Source organism: Larus michahellis, chromosome 2, assembly GCF_964199755.1.
Source record: "Larus michahellis chromosome 2, bLarMic1.1, whole genome shotgun sequence".
Classification (NCBI taxonomy): domain Eukaryota; kingdom Metazoa; phylum Chordata; class Aves; order Charadriiformes; family Laridae; genus Larus; species Larus michahellis.
The window spans coordinates 7,747,215-7,761,535 of NC_133897.1; the positions used below are offsets into that span (position 1 = coordinate 7,747,215).

Genomic DNA, 14,321 nt, shown 5'->3' on the forward strand with positions numbered 1-14,321 from the left:
CCATAACCACAATTCAGCAAGGTATTACAAACATGAGTAGTCCAAATGATCTCACTGAAATTCTTCAAAGTCTTAAAACAAAATAAGCGCATAAATACTCTGGTATTGTACTTTTTAAAAAATCTAAACAATTACCCTGATTTATGACAATAATAAGTTATACCATCATGTATACCCTCCCAAAAGGGGAATTTTACTGTGGTTATTGTTCTGTTATCTTAACCTCCTTTTTAATAAAAGCTAAAGATAATTTATTTCTCACAAGACAAAGCTGGTCAACTTTACTGGTGCCCTAAATAACTTATTGTCATTTATCCTTTCGAGTATCTTAATGACAAAAGCCCTGGAGACAGAATTAGAAATAAAGAGAAGATGCAGCTCGCCATGCAATATCTAGATACACAGCTAGGTGCTCAGGTGGAGTCTAAGACCCAGACAAAGCATTGCATGGGGGACCCTATTTTACTGATAAATTTAATTTTATTTTCCTCTTTGGAGGATATTCAGTGATGCACAAATTGGGTTTTAAAAGCCATTAGGATCTCTGTCAATGTCAGTAAACAAATAAAACAAACAGCAGAGTGATTCCTCAGGGAAAACAAGTTTCAATTATACCAACACAGAGTGACAGATCCCTGCCAAGATTATCACAACAACATAATAGCCCAGAAACCAGTGAAAAATAACTAGTAAGAATCTGTTCCTAGAAACCAAACTGAACTAAATGATTTGCCTAGTGCTCGCAATTCTGTCTTGCTAAACCTTGTAGTGAATATAAATTCTTGCAGAACTACCACATCCAACACGAAAACACCACATTTCAGAGACAGTCAGCAGAGACAGAATGAGAAACAAACACTTTTGTTACACTGCACGGCAGCTAAAACCAAAGGCGGCGGCGTGCATGCTCCCCACTGCCTCTGCAAAGGGGCTTAATAAACCAAAAAAAGGAAAGAATGGTGGACGATATAAAAGTGGTCAAGCCAAACAGCAACCACTCCTGTGAAAACTGCGAACATATGTTCACTCAACTGCTTCTTGCACTTCCATCTGCATGCCAGCTCTCTGTCTTAGGGCTTCTGCTCCACATCTTCCCAAATGTTTCGGAGCTCTGTCAGTATATATTGCTGGCTGCGATACATTGCACCGTAACTGATAGGCCAGGTAGGGCTGATTTGTGCCTTCTAGCTGACTCCAGTGCCCCTGGAACAGATAACATTTTTGCATCAGGAATCCAGGACTGGACAGGAGACTTACTCCTTGCCAGGTCAGAAGATTCAAGTTTTGGCTACATCATCAATTTATGCCATAATTGTAATTCAAGATGCTTTATGTAAATAAATCACCATAAGAAAAGCAGGGCTGAATTTACAGTGCGTTAGCTATTCAATACAAACTATGCATTTGCCCCACTATCAGTTGAGTTCGGTATCTACCAAGAGGGCCAACAGCTCTCAAGTCTAGAAGTGTTTAACACACTGATGATCTGCACACCCATCTTAATCCAGACTAATTCTTTCATAGCAAAACACTGAGAATTATTCCAGCATATAGTTAGCCTACTTGATACAAGAAACTAACTTAATTTACACTGTGAAGTTTCTAACGTTGGTTGGACATCTCAAGTTCTAAATTGGATCAACTTGTGAGTATGAAAATGCACAGATACACAGTAAAAACAAAACCAAACCCAAACCCTAGGCTGAAGCTACATGAAGGGCAAAAGTATTCATTCTCCTTCACTTCAAATTAGGATGGCTCACTTCAGCGAAACATACCCCAGCAGATAACAGCCCAGTGAACCTCAGCCATCACAGTCTGACAACACAATCTGCCCCGCTGTAATGGTGGGACTGATCCATCCAGGCCACGTGGAAGAGTGATCTTTGGTGAACCCAGTGCGCTGCGTTTCCAGCGGCAGCTCTGCGTATGGCCAGAGCAGAGACAGCAGCTTCCCTGGCTGAGTTTAAGACACTTCTTACAGATGAGGAGTAGGTCCCAAAATAACTTATGGAATTTGTTGAATTTTAGGTTTACCTCTTATTTCAGTCTCTCTCCGGAGAGTGAGGAAAATGGATTGATCACTGATTTCAGGATTGTCTTTTTAATGCCAATATTGTGTGCTTTACTGAACAGTGGACATTTGCTCCGAGATGCATAATATGATATATCTTATAAATAAAGCAAGCAAGACCATCATTTATGTATATAGGGGCATTAACAAAGACATCGTTCATTCATCACTAGCAGCATTCTCAGACAGCTGTGTTTGAATCTGTCAGAAGCTACCATCTACCATCTATCCCCTACAGCGCACAGAAAGAAGCGTTACAAAAAGAAAAAAAACCACCGACTGTAGCAAACGTAATTCATGAATTCAATTCTTTGACAGTTGAGAGAATCAGATTTAAACATCTTTTAATTAAAAGCTCCCTGCATAGTACCTAACCAACCAGTTTATTTCCTTCCTATTTAAAAATTAATGATTTTTTAGAGAGCTGATACAGAATTTTAACCCAGTCTAGAAAGCGTTTGCAGCTGCACATGACATGGTGTCGTCCTGCAATATGCGCATCTACAGATCTGTTAATCTGTCATCTGCTGTGGAACGTGGGAACCGATCCGACGAAGTTCTATGAAAATAATAATTCCTACCGGATAGGAGGAGGGGGAAAGACCCAAGTAAAGAAGTTCACTTATGTGGGAAGACTGAGCATAAGGCACTTTCCCACACGAGGCCGAGAAGTCAGCCCACTACGTGTGTTACTACTCACACAACAACCCCCATTCTGCCCTTCACAGAGGCCCAGCAAGATTCGAGTGATTGTTAAAGTTCACCTCCTGGCTCTTGTTTTCAGCCAAAACACTGCTTTCGCTGAAAGGCACATAGGGAGAAAAAAAAAAAATCCGTCACTGAGAATAGAGAGAAATTACTGTTATTTCTGTTCAACCGTTGTCAGTGGTCCCAAAAAGACTGAAGTCCTGCATCACTGTGTATTTACAAACACAGAACTGATGCCTTCCCAGAAAAGCACGCAGTTCAAGCAGATTAAGACAAAAAGTGGAGGTGAAAAAACAAAGATTTTCGAAAATGCAGACTCAAAGAGCACTGCCCAAGTGGATTCAGCAAGTGAGACAGTGGAACCAGTAACACAGGGCAAGTCGCTCCCGAGCGGTCCAACAACCCCCTAATGGTCTTGGCACATAACCAGAGCCATTAAGAAAAATAATCACATAAGCAAACTCTCATCAATCAGAAGGTTAGTGCTGATAATTATAACCGAAAGTCCGCGGCCGCATCATTTGTGCAAGGAGACTAGAGGTAGCAATTCAGCCTCCTGTTCCACCAGGAGCGGGGTCAGGTCAGACTGCTCACGGGTCCGGATGCTGAAATCGATGGGATGACTCCTGACCTCAGGGCTTTTGGATCTGGCTATATTTCAGCAGGACGGTAACAATGTGCCTGTGTCAGTCCAGAATTTTGCTGGCTCATGCACCACAAAGTCCAAAAACAGAATTTGAACTTCCATTTTGAGGCTGAAAACTTTTTAATCGAAATCTCCAGTGCCACACGCAGCCCCGGTTTGTAGCCCAAACTCCAGGCACTCACTGACTTTCACAACTCCTAAAAGACATTTCCAAGGCTTCATCCAAACAACTTCATAACCTCTTTCTCATCACAACTGAATCCATAAATAAAACAGAACAATAGAACATGCATTCAAAAAGCAGCTGATTATGCACATGAACCCACGCCAGCTATAAGCATGATTGCGAGCGAATAACTGCAATTTACAATTTGCAAGCAACGAGAAAAGTATCAGCCCCTCCTTTATTTCTCTGATTAACTCCAAACACTGTAATTTCAAAAAAAGTATTTTCTAGCTTTTCATTCAAGAAAAACAAAGCAAAAATACATGATTATTTTGTCCCATTTATAAAACTAATGTTCCAAAATCATCCTCCTTGCATATTAATGCTTCCAAAATCCATGCTAATCTTTCTTATTCATATAAAGACTGTGGAGTTAAACTCCTGCTACGCTAAAAGGTTTCTCTTGTCTATACCCTTTTAAATATGAAAATGTACAAGGTACTGAGCGCCCTTTTTGTCCCGGCGAGTTCTAGGACCGGGTCCAAAGGCACTTGCTTCTCTGCCTCGTTGTGCTGCATCACTTCTGACACCTCCAAGTATTCCATAACAGAGAAAAAAAAAGGCTGCCACAAACCAGCCCTCAGCGTAGTAGACGATATCTACCTGATTGAGGCGAAAGTAATGTAAACTGGAACGTACTCTTTTTTCTTTCTAATTGAGACCAATACAACTGCCCAAGGGAATAAATTACAAGCTTGAAGACGAATATTCAAAAAAATTCAGCCACCTTTGCAATTCTAAAAGCAATACAGTAATTCATAAGAGCTATTCACGAAACCTATTTTTACTAGTGTCTCTGACTTTCACTTTGAGGCATCAGTTAATTTATTACAGAGAAAAGCCATATTTGCCATACAGGTTGGCTGTTTTCTTACTTATAAGCAAAGGATTTTTCATATTTCACAACGTGCTTTAATTTCACTGAGGGTTTCAATTGCTCAAATGTACATCGGAAATTTTCCAGACATAGAATTTATTCTTATTTTTTAAATGCAGTGCCTGGGGAAGAAAAAACAACTTTTAAGGATAGAATTGATCATCAGTCTCTAAGGCTACAGCTACTATCACGCCAGCTGTAATTCAACAGGGGAAAAATGCCTCGATTTTCTCAGCAGCAGGGACAAGTATGGCTAATACTCTCCACATTCACGCTATTACATAGATAAAGTCTCTACAATGATGCAGGGGAGAACAGGCATGATTCTTCCTGCTCACGCTGCTGTAAGGCAAAAATAATACCACTAACATGAGCAGATGCTCACACGCCCAAGTACAATAGAGTAGGAATGGTATCTCTCATCAAGACTTATACGCTACTGATAATCTAGGTCACCTTATGGTCTCAAACAGCTTCTAAGAGCAGAAATTGTTCTTCATGACGATGCCAAATTCGGCTTTCCTAAGACCTTGCTTCAATAAAGATGCAACTTTGTATTTCACAACCTGAAGTTCAAAGAACCCAGATCACCTAACTGAAAATCCTCTTAGTCTAGCTCACTTCAGATATGAATTTAAAATTTAACGTTGACTCAAAGCCTTCCCCTTTTTGATGGATTTCAGAAAAAATAAACATAGAAAAACACGTACATAAATTCTCTCTGAACAGCACCTTAAATTATTGCAGAGCACCCAAAAATACACACAGTCTAAGATGTACTATAGGAAACAAAATCTACTCAAGATGCAACCCCACTGATGATTCAACTTCATTGACTTCAGCGGAGTTACACAGCAAGGAAAACTTTGGTACATGAACATTAAAGACTTATTTGGGAACAAGCAGATCAATAGTCATAACACTGTTATAACGTATACATTGACACGCTCGCAACAAGACCTCTGAAACACTTGCACTTCTTGTAGAAATACTGCAGACCTGCAATTGCTTATCAATTACTGCAGACCTGCAATTGCTTATCAATTTGCTGTGATTTATTTTTGGGGGGGCCGCAGATCGCCATCTGACAGAATATTTTGATGAAGCCTGGGATAAATTCCAACGGTAATGTATTAAAAAAAAAAAAATCCACAACTCAGCACTAGAGTTTACAGCAAGGAGAAAAAAAAGGCAGCAGATTCAGACCAAACATTTTTGTAGATATAGGCTGAATATTTCGGAAAAATATTTCTCTGAAAGATTTCAAGGAAAGAGATGGAAGACAAATTAGAAGGACCAGCTAAAATCTGTTTGGTCAAGACTAAAAATATATTTGGGGAAGAGTCCTCTCCTGGAGACATTATTACTAGAAATAATTTAATAAACCCTTGCAGTCTCTAACTTTTGTAAGTTTTTGGTTCTGAATTAACCTCTTAAAAGAAAAAGTAATATATTTCATGAATTAGTAAGGTAAAATGAGTTCATGTGCCAATGGAATGGTTTATCTTGTTTAATTTTTTTTACTTTTTTGGACACTCAAAGTTCTCCTCTTTTGTTACCCAAAGTTTGGATATGGCAAGAACTGTGAAACTTAAAAATAGTGTGCGTTGAGGAAAAATACTAATCACCACAAAAACTATTCAGCAGTTGTCCAAACATCTGTAAAGTAGTCAAGGCTCCAATTAAAGGCTTAACATAAAGCACAACCTGCTTTCATTTACCCCATGCTTCCACAATTATTCATAGACTCTTGGCAACATCTTTACCTTCACCTTCCACTTCAGAATTCCTGTTGTTCAGCAAATAAACGTGAAATGGGGAACCAATGTGACAAATTAACCAATTCTCAAAAAATATTCTGAAGCAGGAGGTACCAGACTGAAAACAAAACCCAGAGAAGATCCAAACTGAGCATTTGAACTCTAGCCATCACGTCCAGCTATTTAATAACCTACCTGCAGAGAGCTCCAAAAATGTAAAAGCTCAGAGCGGACCATCTGCTTAAACGAGGTCACACAACCTTCAGAGCGATCCCACCGTCCAGCCCAGCTCTGTATTCACCGAACTACAGGAATCTGAATAAGATACAGAACCTCAGCTGAAAGACTCAAAGGGACAGTGAATCTACTGTGTCTACTGGCAGTTTTCATGTTTAATACCTTTGAAGTTAAATATTTGCACTTTTCCCGTAATTTAGATTTTTATTCTTTAAACTTCTAGTCACTTGATCTTTGTGGCTTTAGCCTTCCAGTTAAAACATTACTGTAGAATTGGGTTTCCCCTTCACATGTTGGCACTTACAGACCACAATTAAATTGCATCTTGTCTTTCTTTTTGATAAAGCTAAGGATATTAAGTTCTGGTACTCATTAAAAGGCATAATTTCAAGACCACAAACCACTGATGCTTAGTGCTGCTGCTATACTACCAGCACCTAGCAGAAATATCTTCACCACTGAAACCACTATCAAAAAAGAGCAGAGTTGGTAACAGCACTAAAAATGTCTACCCCAGAAATACCTGACACTGCCTGTTGTTAGTTTGCCTATCCAAATATTTAGTAGGAAAGTGCCAGTTTATAAGAACTCCTGATAAATCACAGAGAACCTTGCGATAGAAAACTGTCTGGCTTCTTGGGAGAACGTTCTGGCTTTGAAGGTCTGTAGCTCCAACAGACGCATGCTCTGCCGAGTCCTGTGGTAGGAGGTCAGGTGTCCTACAGTTCCCCATCACAGGAAGCCCCAGAGTTCAGGAGGGCTCTGCACTGAGATACACATCAGTGCCTCTGGGAACCTGGGAAACGCAAACTTACAGTTCCTGCTGCCCAGTTCCCAGGACTGGAGGTGAGACATTCACCCAAAGTCAGGAGCATGCAAGATGTTTCCAGAAATAGGTTTGGTATTGGTTTTGTGGTTTTGTTTGTTTTGTTTGTTTTTTGTTTTTTTAAAAAAAAAGTCACTGCTACCTTAGGCATCTTCCATTTACTGAAACCCACGACTTTTTTTTTTTTTTTTTTAAATGTGCTCCATTGCTAGCATTGCAGCACAGCTCAGTATTTCCTCAAAATATTCTGACACATGAGAAACTCGTGCTTGAAACTTGGCGAAATATACTCTCTCCCATGCCTATCACAACTCTGATGTGTGTAATTACCACATGTGGCTGTACAGATCGCACATCAGTAAATAATGCTTGCTGCTGAGTTTAGAAACACAAAAACCATTGTTTCATTTTTAAAAACTATTTGTCCTCGTATTCAGCAATATTCAGCCTTGCAGAAAGGGAAATAGAAAGTTACATTGTCAAATCAACACACAACACCATCCATCGAAGGTTAAAATGAGAAAAGGAAGGAAGGAGATAAATGAGCTGCCCAAGGTCGCACAAAATCAGTAGAACAACCAAGAATAGAACAAAGGCCTCTTCATTACTTAGATCACAAATGCATTCGATTCTGCATTAGTTAATCTGCAGAGTCTGTGCATCAGTAGCAAGACATGTCCACAGGAGAAAATATAATAATCATCAGCTGCGAGTTCAGCATTACCTAAAGCCACAGGATATAATTAAAAGGTACAAGGTGCCTGTACCTTGAATGACACTTGAATGATGAGAGGAAAGAATCCTACCAGATATTTTGATTTTAGACAAACCCAAACCACCACAACCTCGCGGGGCGGGGGGGAGGGGGGGGCGCGGTGTGGGGGATGAGTTTGGGATCTAGATTTGCAAACCAGATTTGCTCTACCAGGTCTCAGGACTACTCTGCTTCCCTCCGCGCTGGGCTTTGCATCTTATCAACAACAGCCTCTAGAAACGCAACAGAAAAGAGTCAAGGCCCAAGTATCATTTTATTTTTGCAAAGGATAAGCCAGCTGAAAAACAAGGGGGGAAAAAAACCAACTTACAAAACAAGGCAGTTTGGGTGTTTTCTTTACAAGATTTTTCAAAAGAATTATTACAACTATTTTGGCATCCACAAATATCACCTGGAGCTCTTCTAGTCCTGTAAGAGTTTTTTTTTTGTGTTTGGCGCCGGTGAAGAGTTTTTCATCTTGATTTTTCTTTTTAATACTCCTCTCAATAGAAATAACCTACAGGTTGTAAAGTACTTCACAAGAATAAAACGAATTGATAGGAGGGGGTACCTGCTTGCAAAACACTAGGCTGAGGTAGCAGAAAATCTGGTTATTTTGTTTCTTCGATCAAGTTCCACATACCAAAAAAGGGAAGCAAATATACTGAGCAGGAAACATTTGCTCCTTTTTCCTCTCTGAAAACTATACCGAACTTATTAGCAGAAAAAAAAACCCGGCTGACCTTCTGTATGTGACTGTGGTGGGTTACTTCACTCCTCCGAACCTCCTTCTTTCTGTGCTTACAGAATGCAGCACTGGGGACCGCTTGTACCAGTTGAGGCTCTGAGCACTACTAAAGTCTTCTGTTATTAATAAGACTCCTGCTTTCCAAGTGGATTATTTATAAATGAATTTTGTGACCTCTGGCAGGCTAGAACTAAACAGAGAATACAGTTTTTTCCCCCCTTTAACTGAAAAATAAAGGCTACAGAAAGATGAATAGAGAGAAGCAATTAATATTTCCTAATAATTGTCGTACTGAATGGGACAACCGCTATGTTTCTCAGAGTTTCTGCGCAGAAAGGTTCCAGGTTCATTCACAGGGCTGGGTTCATGTAAATCGGATGCTGTTGCCAAGCAACTATAGGTGCTAAGGAATGAAATACAGTCTGCAGAAACCTAATAGCCTGGAGAGAAAAAGAACTACAATCTGAGATTTATGGCATATATAAAAGGAAAAGAGTCATTCTCCCACACACAAAGAACACAGATACTTTATAATAAATGTCCTTAGCGTGTTTTTCTAAGGCATAATTAAGCAATAAAATCCCCACTCCACCCCAAATCAAACAGGTAAATTTTTTTTTTAATGTTTTGTTCATTAAGCCTTCTAGAAATAGATCTTGAGAAATTAGCTACCGAGACAAAAGCTAAAATTTAACCCAAAGATCTTTCTTGTGCACAAGAAAGATGTTAGCTATACAGACAGCACTGCAACTGCCAATCAGCTATCTACTTTACCTTCTTATGTTTTTATACCATGCTCATTAACATTGCATCTGATCATCAGAAATTCTCTTTAAGCTTATTAAGATTTTAAAATATTTTTAGCAAGTTAATTAGAATACATTAACAGAGCTCATCTGTGTTCACCCATCATGCATATTTTATTTTATTCAGGCAAATTGCTTTTAAATGAAAGATTAGACCCAGGAAGGGTATGCTGTTGGGTACTGAACAATACAAGCCCTTGGTACAAACATCCACTCCCCAACACCCTAATAACTTCATGCCACTGGAAAGTGGGGCCATTTTCTGATGGCAAAGGTTTGGGTTTTGTTTTTTTTCACTGCCTGCCCTTATCACAGTCCCCTCCAGATGTGGTGTGGGTACATGGACCTGGTGGATCATCCTACTACCTGAACCATCCTTAGTTACCATCATGTTCCTGTCCAATCAATAAAAGTTAAAGCCACCAAGAGCCCACAGCAATGGGACCTGCTAAGGAGAAGAAAAGAAAGTCTTCAACCCCTCAACACCGCAGGTCAAAGGCTTTTACAAATTCATGTTTGGTGGGGGTTTTTCCTCCTCCTACAGTCTCTGCAGATATCATTTGATCTTAAGGCAGGAGCCAATCAGAAGCCCTGGCATGGTATGGCACAGGTTTCTAACAGGCAGGGGTGCACCTGGATTTGGCAGAACAGCAAGAACAGCTCACAAAGAACAAGCCTGAAATACCCTTTGCTTTAGCTAGCATTATAAATTCCTTCCTTTAATGTGCGCTAAATGTCACCAAATTCAATCACATAAAATTTAACAGTTTATGAGGAAAAGGGAGACAGCAAAAACTACCCTGGGGCATTTTTGGCATGCCACTTGCAGAGTTTCGCTCAAGTGAGATGAAGTCCACCACTGGACACTGAAAAGTAACTACAATACTACTATAAGAAGACATTCCTCAAATTCCTGCTCTAAATTCACTCAATCCAGTCAAATATCACATCTTTGAAATTGTTCCTTTAGACTCCATATGGCCCATATCCTTCCCATCTAAGGAAGGATGGAAAATCACACACTAATTTCATCAACAGTTCTCAAGCTAAGCGGTTACTTTTAGAGAACTGCATAAATAAAAGGATGAACAAAGTTTGCCAACCTCATGCTTGATTCAGGTTTTGCACTCTCACTGCATTTCAATTAACCTGCCACAGATTGCAGAGCTGACATATTTGATGCGGATAGTAAAGCAAACACTCTTTAAAAAAAACAACAGGTCTGAAGCTTTTGATGAGCGATCATACAATCCGTATCAAAACACACATTTAAATCTCAGTCACCACGCGTTTTGCGATCTGCATCATTAAGACTGTCTGGTTTGAGGGATTCTGATAATCTCTTTTACAATCTATAACAAAGTACTTTATCTCCAATGCACTGTTGCCTTTTAACAAATGATCATTATTTAGGTATGCTTTGCTCCTGTAGCCTTCCTTGAGATGTTAATCTCTTCAATTCTAGAGGCTGCTCTTTCATAAACTGCTGTCATACTTCCCATGTTTTCTCCCACCAACGAACCCTAAAACCGGGCTCATTTCATTTAGCATTCGGCTGAACACATCAGCATACTGGCACAGGGAAATTTTAATTGCAGCTGGGTAGTTCTACAGCAAGCTCTTCCAAAGGCGAAGAGAAGAGAACCGTATCAATGGGCGGAGTCCCTTTTCTCTGAATAAATCACTATTGATTGCACTGAATCCAAAACCACCCTGTCATAACCTTTTCCTTCTATTTCTACGTTTATTAATCAACTCAAACATCAGAAGCATAAGCTGCAGTCTGCACTTTCTCCTCAAGCTTGACCGAGCAGAAGCTTTGCTTTTTAAAGGAATTCTCTGCCTTCGACAGCTGGAGCGGAGATTTCACCTCCCTGCCACGGAGCTGGAGTCAGGAGCTGCCCTGGCGGCAGGGATCAGCCGGGATCTCTCCCCGGCACTCACCGCATGTCGAGTAACCAGTCAAACAACCCCAGCAGCCTATTTGTTGGCATTAAAGAACACAAATCGCCTTGGCTTATTTTGTAACATTTAAGCAGAGATATGTCCTATCCTAAGGAAAGCACCCACCTAGAAATCAGTATAAATTTCTAGTAGCATCTTAATTGCAAAGAGTAACTGAATGAGCAATGAAGGCAAACCGACATTTTAATGTCATTCAGAGTGACCAAAGACACTGAAATATGTTTACAATTAAGAGTACCCACTAGCAAAAGGAAGGGGGAAAGTAAAGCGTGACTACCAGACAATAGTAAAATAAAGGGCAATTTAGCAAAGCACGTTTTGTCATTGGCCCACCCTGGTGCACACCCATTGTTCCTACAATGGGAACAGTGACTCAGTTATCCAAGCCAACACAATCTCAAGAAAACCCTGTAATATCGCTGATGAAGCTGCATCTGTAGCTCAAGCTCACCTGCCTTGGGATTTTAATGAGAACCTGGAGCTCTGCGCTGCCTGCAGAGACCTCCCTGCTACGCCAGCCACCCCCAGAGCGGCTCAGAGCGTGTCACCCACCCCAATCCCCCATCTCTGCCAGAGGGGTGACTGTGCCTCCAGAGACTTCTCAGCTACCTTTATTAAAAAGCTGCAAAACTCCTCACGTCCATCCTCCCTCTCTTCCCCTTCTCCCAAACCCATAGCATAGAGGACTCATAACCATTTATTTTCTTTACATTTTCTTCTGCAGAGGCCAAAACCTTCCGCTACCAAAAGTCCAGCCCAATCTAAGTACTGGACATCACTGAATAGCCACTAACACTATCTTTTTTTTTTTTTTTTAAGTAAGACCTGCTGACATCTTCCTTTGAACTAGCAAAAGGACAAGGTTTTCCAGTTTGGGTACATCCGCTGGGTACCCAAGATGTGGTTCATTACACACACCAAAACACAGCTAGAAAATACAGCTATTCTCTGATCCCATTCACTACATTACACCCAACCCGTGCATAAAACAGCAGTCAACAAAAATGCACAACATCTTTTCCCAATTCCTCACAGTTAACACATTAAGTGGCAATAAAGGGTGCAATGACTTTCCAAGGGCATGTACCTGTTTAATTATTCAAAAGAAAATTGACTCAGGCACCATGGTATGAAACACTAAAATATGCAAACGAAGTAAATTATGGGGGAAAGCAACAAAAGAGGAAAAAAAAAGGGATCATGGTGAGAGGAACATATGGGGCAGATTCTGACCTCCTTGTGTACCCGAGTTTCTCTATGTAGTCGTGTGTAAGAAGAAAATGTTGTGAAGTGACAGAGAAATTATTTACTCGTTTCAGTACTCTGACTAGGGTCTTGAAACAATCTAACCATGCCTAGAATTTCCTAAGAGAGTGTTATTTTCACCTATATACATGAAGCAATTTCAGAAAAAAAGGAATGTTTACACCTTTCTAGACATCAAATCTTACTGCTGGGAAAACACTTAACTTGTTTCAACAGAGGCTGTATAGAAAAGAAAAGATGCAGGATCTGATCCACAAGTATATCTTGTTTATTCTAAATTAAGGCCCTGAAATAGCTCACTAGAATAACAGGAACAGGTCAACAGAAAGACATTGTAACACCAATTCTAGTTATTTGTCCATAAAACATGAATATCCCATTAAAACAAAGAGCATTTGAATTCTAGCTTGGACCAAAGCAAATGTCTTTCCAATCAAGACATCTAGTGAATTGAATGTCTCTTGTAAGCAGGTGCTACTGTGTTATATTTTCATCCAAACTGCTGAGAATAAGCTAGAAGAAAATGACAAAGTAAATTGAACAAGAAAGTGTCTGATCTTGATGAATAATTCAATGATGCAATGCAACAAATACTGATTTTTTTCCTGGTAAAGGCAGTTTACAACTGTCCTTTGCTTAGAAAAATGACCTTCTCCTGGTAATTATGCTTTTGTCTTTAGGCACTGGGTGACAGTCTCAGTAATACTCGTGATTCCAGTTCACAGCTCTGTTGCTGACCTCAAAGCACTCCACTCCTGCTATATCATCTAATATTTTTTTAATAAGATAATCCAAATGCTGAAGAACTTCAACTATAATATTAGGCACTCTGGTCACCGACTGTTCTTTAACTATTTTGGTCACTTTTCTTGGGTCCTAAAAAGCATGAGAGTGTCTTTTAACACAGCTCACAGAGTCACAACCCACACACGGGCATGAGCCATAGAAACTGCAGTGGGATGCACTAATCAAGGCAGGAATGACGCCATCAGCCAGGAATACAGCAGCTCGGTGGACACCTAACAACTTTTTACAGCAACAAGGAGAACCTGGAAGCTAAGGATTTTATGATCCACATTCAGGCTTGTCTGAACTCTAACGAAAGTACACTATACCTACTTTTGTCTTCTATCTGTTAAAAAGCATTAGAGTAGAACCACAGCTGGAAAGCAGGATTCAGGACTGTTGGATTGTGTTTCTGCCTTACACCATCAATGACTTTTTGCATTACCTTGGGCAACCTTCCTTCACCCTTAAGGGTAGAGCTTCTACTTTCATAAACAGGTAGCCCTAACATTAAACCTATTGGAAACACAATAAAAAAAGCATCCACAAGGAGAAAGGGAATAAACTCTCTTCTCCATAGCCAGGACAGCCAGAACAAAGCCTGACAGTATTAAGCTCTGACATGCCAAAGTTACGATTTAC

The 14,321-nt window shown here is 40.1% G+C and overlaps 1 protein-coding gene across 5 annotated transcripts in view; it reads right to left on the reverse strand.

Moving 5' to 3' along the window:
• The window catches only part of XYLB (xylulokinase), an 82,656-nt gene that overhangs the window by 15,051 nt on the left and 53,284 nt on the right, over positions 1 to 14,321 (reverse strand). The window lies entirely within an intron of this gene.